Source organism: Magnolia sinica, chromosome 3 (assembly GCF_029962835.1).
Source record: "Magnolia sinica isolate HGM2019 chromosome 3, MsV1, whole genome shotgun sequence".
NCBI lineage: Eukaryota > Viridiplantae > Streptophyta > Magnoliopsida > Magnoliales > Magnoliaceae > Magnolia > Magnolia sinica.
The window spans coordinates 101462115-101475742 of NC_080575.1; the positions used below are offsets into that span (position 1 = coordinate 101462115).

At 40.3% G+C, this 13628-nt stretch overlaps 1 pseudogene; it reads left to right on the forward strand.

The window, feature by feature from the left end:
- Positions 1 to 4839: 4839 nt before the first annotated feature.
- LOC131239004 (beta-glucosidase 18-like) lies at positions 4840 to 13376 on the forward strand (annotated as a pseudogene).
- The last annotated feature ends 252 nt before the right edge of the window (positions 13377 to 13628 follow it).

The window sequence follows — 13628 nt, forward strand, 5'->3', positions numbered from 1 at the left end:
GGCCAGCGAAACTTGTAGCGATACCGACAACTCGAACACTGCATACATCAGAATGCACATAATCAAGAACATCATTATAAACATATTTTCCAGAGTTAAAAGATAGCCTTGACTATTTACCATATATATAATGCTCGCATATACTAAAATTAATACTTTTAAAAATTGAAATTAAATAGTGGTCAGAAAGTACCTTTATGGCCACTCACTCATATGGCCCAAGCGTGCATGCCATATATGTGCAGACATGGAATCCTCTATAGATGTTGCAGCTCCATCCGACGAAGTATTCTCGATCAACTTGTAAAGGTTTTCATTCATATATGCCTTTATGACTATAAACACCCCCTTTGAAACTTTAAGGACACGAACAAACTCGATGAATCTGCAACCAAGCACCTCGAGTGCTCTTAGAGATATCAAACTCTTCCTTAAATCAGTAATGTGTCTCACTTCGGTCAAGATACGCTCAATGTTATGAAACATTTTGATGGACACTGATTCAACGCCTACCACTTTACATGCGTTTCACATTGCCCATAAACACCTGCCCACTTTCGCACTCAATGTAAGGTGAACCAACTCCGATGAGGGGTCATGTGATACAAATCCGTCCTATCCAAAATTCATTCTTTGTCGAAGTATCCAGATTTTAATTCGGTCAGCACGTTACTAACATTCATCTCCTCACTAGATTCCGCAGTGTTGGCTTCCTTGTAAGAACTATTTGAATTCTCTTTTCTTGATTTATGATTCTGACAATCCCTCTTCATGTGCATGATCATCCCACAATTCTAACACTTCAACTTGTCTTTGCTCTTGCACTTGGATTTGGACATCGATCGTGAAGATTCATTGTCCTGCTTAGAATTTCTCCCCCTGATAACTAGTGCATCTGTAGAAGCACCAACGTCACCACTTTTCTTTCTCATTGCCTTCAACTAAAGAGCTAAGATAATCATCTTGACGCTAATGGTCATTCTACCGGTGCACAAAGAGTCTTGAATGACTCATACGAAGCTGGGAGAGAATTCAACAGAATGCAAGCTTGATCATCGTCTTTCATCATTTCCTCCACATCCAACAATTTGCAAATTAACCTATTTAATTTACTAATGTGGGCTTCAACGTTAGCCTCCTTCATCGACTTTAGATTGATAACAGAAACTTTAAGTACAAATGATTCTCTAGAGATTTATTCACATAGATATTCTTTAAATTCACTCATGTACTTATTGTACTTTTCTCTCTCATGACATTATAGAGGACCTCATCCGTTAAGCACAATCGGATAGATGTTCTCAATTTCGTATCCATCTTATTCCATATATCTTTAATCATAGATTCCGGTCACTTTTCAAGGAGAACTTCATCCAATCTTTACTGAACTAGGATACTGTTCATCTTAACTTTTCATAGTTCAAAATTGTATTTGCCGGAATATTTTTTGCATCAAATTTCAGGTTAGATGTTATTGACACCTTGCTTTCAAATTCGATTTGCTTCCCAACGTTCGCTCTGATACCACTTGTTAGGGAAGAGTGGAAGCACAACGAATCAAGCAAAGTCCACACAATCGCACAACCAAGTCCAAGCATGAGTAATCTGAATTTTAAGTGGAAAAATCATTTCAAGAAAAAACCACGGCACAAAGTGACAAGTAATGCACCATGAAAGCAGAAATTACAAGAGATAGAGTTTTACCGATTTGAACAAGCCTCAAATCCACTTCACAAGCCCTAACTATGCTCTTAAGACCCTTAGGAACGAATTAGAAAGCCCTATAACTCTTCCACTTCTCCCAAATCTTGATTACACCTGATATAGAAAATATCACAATCGAAATAGGAAACAAATCCCATACATACGCAACTTTGCGCACGCTCTCGATGAGACTTCGATGGCATTGACCACTTATCGAAGATCTATCAATGGTATCGAATACCTTCAATGGCATCGAGTAACAACGCCAAAACGTTGTGGCAACCAACATAAATTTTTTAAAATTTTCTGATAGTAATAAGTACCTGTCGATGGCATCGACCTCTGCTCGATCGCACAGTGGTTTGTCGATGGGTAGCTAATGTTATATGCAATTTGCACCCCTTGATTTTATTTGTTACCCAAACAACGTTACAATGAGAATCAAGTGGTAGACTTTCTCTTTAAGAAAAGAAAAGAAAAAAACTCCCCCATCCTGTTCATGATGTTGCCCAGAATAAAAAGTCCTCCCTTTCTATTCATGAGATGTCACAGACTTTGAATTTCAGTCCAGGCCCCTTGGTCTGTTACAACTAACAATCTTGATTTGACTTCATGCATGCCCGGTGGATTCACATCCATGTGAATATACCTGCATGGATGTCATACATATATATACATACATGAGTAAGAAGATTTTTCATACATTGTAATAATATTCGACTGCTGTCAGTCTATGGAATCAAAGTCATACATGAGTAAAAAGATTTTACCTTGGCCCGTCATTGCTAACGTTGGGCAAAGCTTCGCTTACTTTTTTTTTCAAAAGGCTACAGACACAGACACACACACACACACACACACACACACACACACTCCAACTACTCGTGGACAAGACAAAAGGAAGCCGCACCCCAACTTTACAACTTCGGGATCCCCTGGTAACAAGAATTTACACAAAAGATGAAAGAGAGGAGATCCTAAACGGGAGACCCAAGATGAGCAGAAAAGCCTAGGCCTTCACAGAGCCTAAATCCAACTTGTCAAGAAACATATGGCCCCTAACCTCTCGGGGAAGCTCCGAGCTGACCGTGAAGATGGCAGTGGACTGGGAGGAGCTACCCAACCTAGCCAAGGCATCAGCAGGCTTGTTCCCTTCCCTAAGGATATGCTGAAAAAGAACTTGACCCTTAGAGGCTAAGCCCTGGATTCTAAAGCACCAATACTTCTATTTCCAACTTGGCGTGGACACCCCAGAGAACATATTCACCACCAAGAGGGAGTCCGATTTAATGATTGTATTGGTCGGCCCCTTGTTTAAGCAGAGAAGCAACTCGTCATGAACTGCTCTGATTTCAGCCCCGGTATTCGACAAAACTCCATAACCCGTAGCGAAACCAAGAATAAAATTCCTCACCTCCCCCCTACAAATACCTCCCCTAGCGTTACCTGGGTTGCCCAAAGAAGACCCGTCTACGTTAATTTTGACCCAATTAGACAGGGGTCTGAGCCATTTCACTACCTGTGCCTTTCTTGGGGAGAAAACAGGGCCCGAGATCCCCAATCCAGCTAGAATGTGGCTATTGGCCCAAAGCTTGGACTGTGTCGGGCCTTGGGACGCAGTGATTCCTTGCACCCAACCCTTGATACGTGAAATTTGCATCAGGCAAGAAGGGTATCGGCTGTCGAACTTTGCTTCATTCCTCCCTTTCCAGATTTCCGAGAGAATGAGGCAGGGAACTAGCTTAGTTTGGACCCCACCCCAGCCTCCAAGAGCTGGGCCATTCCACCATTGTATCAATCTTTCTTCAACCGAGCTGACGGGTTGCAAGTTTCTGCCGAAGATACGAGCAAAATGAGACCAAATCTTGATCGCCCGACCACTAAGGAGGAAGAGATGAGAAGCCGTTTCACATGCTGGGACTTGGGCTTTTGCTTGGTCGCAGCAAACACAATGAGAGGCTAAAGAAACCCCTTTGCCTTACACAGCCCCATCAACTGGGATCGCACCTCTGATGCATCTCCACGCCAACAGGGATATCTTTGGAGGCAAAAGGGCGTGCTACACTTTCTTCGCCCAGCCAACTCTAGGTGAAGTCATTCTGATAGAATTCCACGCCGTTTTTACAGAAAACTCACCATTTGGGGATAGGGGCCAGACTGGGCACACTGGCTCGTCTGAGGTACAAAAATCATGATGGAAAATAAAATGGATGTCTTCCTGTGAAAGGAAAGAGGGCACAACAGAGGGAGGAGGGGCCAGACTGAGCCTAGAAAATCATGAATTTCCAAGTCTGCCAGCACCGCGAGAATAGGTATCCTCACTCTGTTCTTCAAAGGACCCAGACCTGACCAGTTTGTCCTCCAAAGACTGCCATCGCCCTTCTCGATCTGCCATATCACCCTTGCTTCCATGCATGGGAAAAGTTCCTAAATTTTATTCCACATAGGTGAGGCAGTTGAAGACCTCAGACCCGAATGGCTGCCTGCCAAATCACTGCTGTACTTGTTTGCCATGAAATTCCCTCAGATATTCTTTGTTTCCTAGTACTTGGTAGCCCAAACAAGTTTAAGTTGCAGCGCAGCCATGACCTCTGCCAATTTCTTGATGCCCAACCCTCCTTCCGATTTGGGAGTCGTAATGTGTGACCAGCTTCTCCAGTGCAGCTTTTTCTTACCTTCTTTCCAGCCCTAAAAGAAATCAGAAAACCTTCTTTCCAAGTCCTTTAGCACACCACAAGGACCCTAGACTGCTGCCAATGTGTGCACCGGGATACTAGTCAGCACGTTTTGTAGTAGCTCAGCCCTATCGGCTTGAGTGAGGCATCTGGACTGCCATCCTTTGATCCTACAATCCACCTTGTCTAACAAGTGCTGGAAATCTGCAACTTTCCTCCTGCTTGCACCAATCGGAACTCCCAAATAAAGCAAGCCAGAGGATGTCCTAGAGAACCCAAGAGCCCGCTGAATGGAGGAGGCCCTGGGGGCTGAGAGGCGCCTTGAGTACAGGAAGCTGCTCTTGACTAGATTAACTTTCTGGCCAGAGGCCCTTTGATAGGAAGTGAGGAAACTTTTCATGGCCCTAATCGATTTCAGACCCCCATTAAGGAATAAAAACGTATCATCGGCATACAATAAATGGGAGACCTGGGGACATCTCCTGCCAAGCTGATAGGGGGTGCAGTCGCCTCTGGCCATTACATTCGATATTCCCTTGCTCAAAGCTTCAGGAGCCAAAATAAACAAACTGAGAGATAATGGATTGCCCTGCCTGAGACCTCTTGTTCGCTTACTTTAGTCTAGCTTTGCTGGAGAGGACGTGGGCTTGCTATCTTCCACTCCTCTCTCAAGAAGTATGGGTTTTCTGCATTATTCCAGTCGAGGTAATGGAGTCCGGCCCATGTGGTGTGGGTGGGTGGGTGGGTGCATAAAATAATAAAATAAAATAAATAGATGGCCCAGGTGTATTCATCTCTTTAAGGAAAAAGATGTATGATACTCTACAGTGCATCACGGGGTTATGCAGACTTAATCGTGGTTGGTTTCTAAACGATCCAAATGGACCATAGCCCATGTGACCAATGTCATGGATAGCCCATTAATTTCTTACAGTGGTTGGTTTGGTCATCCAGTCCATTGTCCTAATATGCTTCCACGGGGGATGTAGTATGCCTGAAAAATCTCTCATATTGGTAGATCCTGAGCTTGGATCAGTGGATCTAAGTGGCTGAAAGAAAATATGGAAACAGTCTACATCCATCAGAATGTGAAACTCTAAATATTGAAGGGTCATGGCCTTAAAATCTAGGAGATTTCAGGCTCCATCCACGGTGGGGCTGCCAGAGTTAAACCCAGAAGCCAAATACTCACCCCACCAATATTACAATGGTCAAATGGGATCGAGTGGGACTTTTATGTCATATAGCTATCAGTCAACCGAAAAAAAGAAGAAGAAGTGAGTTTTACTTACATCTCTGCGATTTCACTGTTAGGACATCCAACACCTCCAGCAGGTTGACCCCACCATGAAGATCACATGGTGCTAAAATCAGGCAAATCTACTGATCACGCTCACCACACTGTAGTTTGGACCAAATAAGCGGTTGTCCATTCTATTCTTTGGTATGTCCCATCTGATAAGTGGATTGGAATATTTTTGAGCTAAGTGTTCTTCATGGTGGGGCCAACCTTTGGTATGGGTAGGATGTTCTATCCACTTACCATGTTGACGTTTAGGTGTGTCTGACACCTCATATTTTAGCAGAGATTGACTTAATCTTCATTTTAATATATGTTAATGAATAACAGAAGGAAGATTTGGTGAGATTAATAGGGCGGGAATTGAATTTTACAACAATCTCATTAATGCTCTCCTGCTCAAAGGTAACAACATTCTCTTGTTTTTTACTGCACAATATCCACCATCCATCCACCACACATACATATTTACTCATCCTACTTGCTGGTACAGTCAGCCTATCATATGTGTGCAATATCTGATTTGTCAATCAGGTGGGCCATGCAGTGTAGGTGCCCTGGCCTTGATTTCAGGCTACTCAACTCATCGAAAGGACTAGAGCGCATAAAAGGAATGGACAACTAAAACGAGGTCTTTTTTTTTTCCCTTATACCCAGCACCTTGGCTCATCTGATGAGTGGACTGGCCAGAGTTCTGATCCAAGGTTTGTACACTGTGGGCTCTGCATGGATGGTCGAGATGTTCGATGCCCATGCCGGGCAATAGGGATTAGCAAACACTCCATTTCTATCTTATATCAAAACACACACGCGCATGTGGACGTACACATGCAAGCATGCATAGACACGTGTCTAATGATTTTAATTCATTAATTTCATCTTTGATATATATATGTTAATAGGGATCCAACCATTCGTTACACTAAACCATTTTGATATTCCTCAAGAACTCGAAGACCGATATGATGCATGGTTAAGTTCTCAAATTCAGTAAGTTTTCTTCCATCTACCTGCACCACACCATGTTGTTGCTTGGTTATGGGACAGGTTTGGGTTAGGCTTGGTCAGTGTCAGTGCAAGCCTGACCATTTGCTAAATGGGCCAAGGACTGTCCCAAACACGTCCCATGGCCCATTCATGTGGTCCAACCTGACCCATTAAAAATTCATCAGGCCTGACCTATCCCATTAATAGTAATGAATCTTGCTCGAATGACCTGACCCAATCTGACACGACTCAACTCATGGTCAAGAAGGGAATATAGGCTAAAAGCCTGACACAATTAGTGGATACATACACTCAGTATAAACTTCATGAATAGATACTTATCTTCTAGTAGTTTGTTCCCGGTTTTGAGCCATGCACCGTCCAAACCTATTGAAAATGTATATGGGCCAAGTTAGGTCAGGTCATCCGTCCACAGGACGAGTCTGTCGACTCAGACTTGGTTAGACTTGATCTTGTTCGATACCACGAATTCACCTCCACTTGGGCAAATCAACTAGATGCAACCCAACTTAGGAGTCCTGACTCGATTAAGGACCAAATGAGTGGGTCAAAGAAACCGAGTCTTTTTTGTTAGAAATTAAGTGTTTCTTGTACACAACGGAGGATAGAAAAAAGATAACGAGACGATCAGATCTATTGGGTTGAAGACTCGACTTGAATAGTCAATTTCTCAAGACAAATTTGCTGCCCTTTTTTTCTGAAAGTTCCAGCAAGTGCAAACGAAAGAAATCTGCAAATTGTCTTCAGGATATAATGAACTCTCAATCCGAATTTCAACATGAAAATTTGCACATTTAAGTGTTGAAGAGATCTCTAGATTCGACACCAATATGCCTTTAAGACGTTTAGAAAAAAACTTAATAAGAAGTTAGATCGGGAGTAATTGCACAGAAGATGATATAATCTTAAGAATTAAAAGTGTTAACTTCTGGATTATATTATCTAGGATTTATATCAATTGAAAGATTATGGATTTCTTCCTGAAGAGATGCTAATGCCTCTTCAAGAAATCCATACCCATTCACAGCAAACAATATTCTTTCATGAAAGGATATGACTCTGTCCTATGACAATTAATTCTGTACCCATTCAAACCGAAACAGTTATCCAATAGTAAAAACTGTATCCACATAAGCGACACGTGATATAGGTGCCACATGTACAATTATGTCACAATTACTCTGAATCAACAAAAGATAATAAATCATCAGGGTAAACCCTAGTTCAATTCCAGTTGTACCATGACCAAAAAAATTTGAACCATGTGCCAAAAAGACTAAGACTCTTTTTGCTCCTTACGATGATGCGCACGAGCGAAGTGCTAAGTGCTAAGTGTGCCTAATAAAGCGCCCAAACAACCCTACAACCCAAGCCGCGCGTGTGGACGGTGTAGTCCTCGAGGAGATTTGAACCCTGGTTGCATAAGCAAAAACTCCTTCTCTTACCGACTAACTATACACACTATTTATGGAAAGTTTAAATAATTAATATATTTATTTACTTTCTAAAAATAAATTTTATTTTTGAAATTTATTTTTATTCTAAAAAACACAACATTTTTAACCATGACATGCATTTACTTAATATTGGTCTATGTTCTCTAGCCCTAGGCCATCCAGCTACCCATTTAGCTTGGCCTAAACTCGTTTCAAAACCAGATCTAGCTTGTTAACCCACAGATTGACCCGACCTATGGTGTCATAGTACTAAGGCACACCATGTCTACAGAATGGTGCGGTTTGGGTGCGCACTCTTGTTTACTATTACATGGTGTGGTCTATTAACTTTTTTTTTCAATAACTATTTTTGCAGAGAAGATTTTGGATATTTTGTGGAAGTATGTTTTAAGTCTTTTGGGGATAGAGTAAAATACTGGACCACCTTCAATGAGTCAAACCTAATGGTGAAACTCAGTTACCTCATTGGCATATACCCTCCCACCCATTGCTCCAAACCATTGCACGACAGGCAACTCCACAATAGAGAGATACATTACAGCCCATAATATCATATATATATATATATATATATATATATATATATATATATATATATATATATATATTGTAACATGCCACTTTGACCGATATTTACAGGACAAAATATCAGGTATGAAATTATGGCCACCTTATCTTTCTTCATTAGCACTAGGGTTTTCATGTATATTAAAGAGAGGCAAGAAATCAAAGTTAAAATTTAAAAAAAAAAAATTAAAAAAAGAAAAAGAAAAAGAGAGAGAGAGAAAAGATAAGGAAAGAAAAACGTTGATTTATATTCCTCTAGTAAACTTGACTCAATCATATTTCACTTGGAGTCAGGAAAAATTGATCTTGTCATGACTCAGTCAAAACTAGAGAAAACTTGAATTTGAGTTGACTCAGCACAACTCGACATTATTTACATAATGTTTATACTTTTTAAAATACCAAATGTTACTGAAAAAACTCGAATGAGTTTTCTGGGGATATATGTCTCTCCCCGCCCTCGCTCTCTCCCTACAGTCGTCAGGTGGGAGAAACCTTGCAGGGGTTGGACCAAGCTCAACACTGATGGCTTGACAAGGGGTAACCCAGGGCCGGCTGGGGGTGGAGGCATTTGCAGGGGCGATAATGGCAAGTTTATCTTTGCTTTTTCAACTGGCTATGGGCTAGTTTCCAACACATATGCGGAACTCCGTGTGGTCCATGACGGGATTGCCCATTGTTTTAGTTTAGGCTTCTCCCAGATTATGGTAGAGTCTGACTCTAAACTGGTGGTTGACTTCCTGAAGGGTACCGCGTGCCCCTCCTGGAAATGGGTCTATTGGATAGATAGAATTCTAAGATGGAGATCTTCTGGTCAAATTCTTTTCTATCATATTTATCGAGAAGGTAACGGTCCTGCAGATGGTATGGCTCGTATGGGCAGCGAGTCCTACGTTTCTTCGCTCTTTCGTCGCTCATCACTCCTCCCAAGGCATGTTAGAGGCAGCCTCTTCCTTGACAGTCTAGGCCTAGGGGCAGTTCGGCTTGGTCCTCTCAGTGATGCTAGACGTCCAGGTTGGTGGTTTGCCTATGTTTAGAATTGAAAGGAAGCTTGGGAAAGGTAGTTTTGGACAGGTGTATATGGGGCGTCAAATTTTTGCTGCTCCTGGTGGCCTAGATAGGACTAATGGCCTTGGTGCTACAAAGTACATTTATCATGCAGGAGACAACTCTCTGCATATGCAGGCCTCACCTTAGGTTGCCAATCCTTCACCAGCATTACTCCAATCAAATGATTCTACTAATTTGATCAATGGTCATTAAAATGAATGATCCATGTCAATGGCCTACAAAATTGATGGTCCATGACTAACTGATTTTCACCAGCCATCCTATGGACTGCACATTTGATTTCATGGGCCATTTTATTGATTGTAGAGCTCAAGATCACTTGGCCAGCGGAATTGATTGATTCAGGAATTGTGGAATTTACCTTTTTTACTTGTTTGACAAAAAAAAAAAAAGAAAAGAAAAAAGAACTCGGGTGAGTTTTCAGGAAACTCCCATTCGAGTTTCTGAGTCAACTCAAATAGACTGAGTTTTGAGCCGAATAGAGTTTTCATGTTTTTAAAATATGAAAAAAAAAATGTCGGTATTGGTATGTTTGGTTTCATGGGAGGGGGAAAGAAGAAGCAGAATTGCTGACTGTTGTTGCACTACACTAACTACACAGGAACCTTCCCATGAATGTAATTGTATATGAACACGTGGGTATTCATGCCCCGATTCAAATAATCAATTCATTTCATCCCACTTTTCCTAGGCCAGATCTAAAGAACCAGGCCCATCTGATGATTCTAGCCATTCCTGTCTTAAGCCTTTTCACACAACCTTAATGGATTGGATGGTTAGTAGTTATCCTCGTCTGACCAAAGTGGTGCTTTGGAAGACCAAGCAGTCCAAGGTGGGATCCACTGAATTGGACATCTTTACTATACGGATGACCACAACCATCCTTTTTCACATCCTATTGATAGGATGATTTGTATATTCGATTGGTGTGATTTTTGTAAGGTGCCCTATTAATTAAGAGTTTGTAAAATCCAATAGACTGACACGGGGAAGGATGTAAGTGTAGAGGTGGAGCATCATCTTCTGCTAGGATAACTACTCCGAATCCACGTAGCTTCTCTGGAATCTTCACGGAGACTTCTCGAATCCACGAGGGAAAAGCAAGGAAAATAGAAAATAAATTCTATAAAATTCGTATATTGATTGATATCTGAATAAACAAATTTACAACCATTTAAATAGGGATATTAAGCCATGGGAGAAGTTTTGGAATTAAACTACAACTAAAACTCATAGAAATCGTGACTTTTTATAAACAGTAAACTTACTATTTATAGACAGTCATGATTTCTACTAGTGCGACTGAATCATGACGTTCCCCTATTTATTCTAAGCACTTTTCATGTTGGATGCAACTCCTAAAGCCTAACAGATGAAGAGTAATAGCAAAACTAAAACTTACTAAAAATAGTAAAAATGAAAATAAACAGGGATTTCAACTGTCGATCTGGTGGAATCTCGCCCTCCCCCCTCTAGTTAGAGGCCTTCTCTTCCTGGACAAGGTCGGTCTAGGGTCCATCAGGCCCTAATGTAGTCGTAGGCCATCTTGTTTTCTTTTTTGGCTTAGGTCCTTTACGATAGGATTCCCGGGTCCTTTTTGTCTGGGTTTCCCTATTCTTGTAAATTTGATGACAGAAATGGAAAAAAAAAAGGTTCATTTAAAAAAATAATAATAAATAAAAAAATCTGGTTGAATCTCACAAATTCGGCATGGGTAACCTGGCATATATAGTGGGTTGGGTGGCTAAAGTAACTTGTCCTACCCCAAAATCATATGTGTTACGTCTGATAACTCATTCCGGTTTGCGATATACGTCTGTTTTAAGTTCTGACTGTCCGAATCACCTCCATCTTCAATCGGGCCTTTTCTGGTCCATCTTGGTCATGAAATTATCCGCGACCTGCTCTACATCTTAGACACTTTCCATCAATGACATGGTCATCCCACGTGTCCAAAATCCAAATGGGTGCATGCATGGGAAGGTTCCCATGAACTGGGTGCATTGGAGCATTTTCCACTTGTTACCTACATAACAAGGAGAGGTGTAGTTTTTCGTCTAAAAATACTTGAGCATTCATGTGAAGAAAAGAAGTGTAATGATTTAAAAAGTTATTTCACCTTATACTGTTTCATAATTTTCACACAATTTTTTGTGGATTAAAGGCTAAACAAGGAGGTTCTATTGGGATCGTGATGAGCGCCTACTGGTATGAACCGCTTAGAGATATTCCTGCAGATCATTTGGCAGCTCAGCGGGTCCTCGCTTTCAACATTGCCTGGTAAACAAAAGCTGCTACTTCAGACAAAAAAATTGTGAATTTTGAAGTCTTGATATTTTTATTTTTATTTTTAGAAAACTATTAGGATTTTTAATGCACAAATATGTATGTATGTATATATATATATATATATATATATATATATATATGCGCACGTGCGTGCCCACACACACATATAAAACTAAGGTAGGTTCTTACTACATATGGGACCCTGAAACTTTTAATGTCGCACTGGATGACTTATTGTTGATCCACTTGAACTGGTCATTCGTTCATACAACTGAGAGCAAGCCATGGTACAAAAATCATGCCAATTGAGTGATTCTAAGCTTTTGATCAATAGCATGAAAAGGGACAGTAAGGATTGGCCCAAAAAATAAAATAAGTAAAATAAACATCTTAAAACAGCTGCTGGATAGATCCCACTTTGTATTTCTTGTAATTCTAAAATAATACTTTGATTTGATGACTCTAGCCATGCAATTCACAACTTGTAACAACTGACAGTTGTAACAAATTGGCACCATTTAAAGGATTAGGATCATCTGAATATACTAAGAGTTGGTGGAGCCCAATCTCCCACAGGCCACATGTACCTCAAAATGGGATTTAAAGCTTATAGCATGTTGGGATTGCTAACTACTTCCAGCGGATGATCCGGCATTGTTGCTTATGTGAATTGCTGATAATTCTCATTTTGGGTGTGTTTGGTTGCAGTAAATGTCATTGTTGCTTGTGTGAATCGCTGATAATTCTCATTTTGTGTGTGTTTGGTTGCAGTAAAGCTGATGAAATATCATGAAAATTTACACCAAATTAGACTGATTAATCATAAAATATTGTAAAATAATATGACATTTGGTGCAACCAAATGCACCCAAATAATATTCATGAATTTTGTAATATTTTCTTTTTTGTGCTGGAAATTATTTGTTTTGATATTATGACAATTTTATTAGGAGTAATATATAGTCTTGCCAACATTTGTATTTATTTGAAAACCATTAATGCACCCACATTGCAGGTTTTTGGATCCTATAATTTATGGAGATTATCCACCTGAAATGTGCCAGTTATTAGGGTCAAGATTGGCGCAATTTTCATCAAAAGATCAAAGAAGACTACAAACTAAATTGGATTTTATTGGAATTAATCACTATATATTCAAGTTTCTATGTGCAAGACTTCATGTTATTTCCATGCAATATGGCTGCATTTGACAGAGACACATACGCATTGATCACCGAGAGAAAAAGACAGTCAACTGATTGGAACAACGGTGAGAAAAATACAATATATATAGTAGAATGTTAGAGAGAGAGTAAGTATTCACTTCATTAAGGTGACAGTTTTGCCCATGTTATAATACGGACAAGCTTAAATCATAAGGGCAAAACGTGGTCAATTTGGTGAAGGTGTAGGTTAGGCTTCTGTCACCGTTGATGTCACCAGTGATTTCAATATTTTAATCTCTTGATTATTTTATGCAGACTGGGATGCCAACTTTATATGTGGTACCGTGGGGTATGGAAATGATTGTAACATACATCAAGGAAAGATACAACA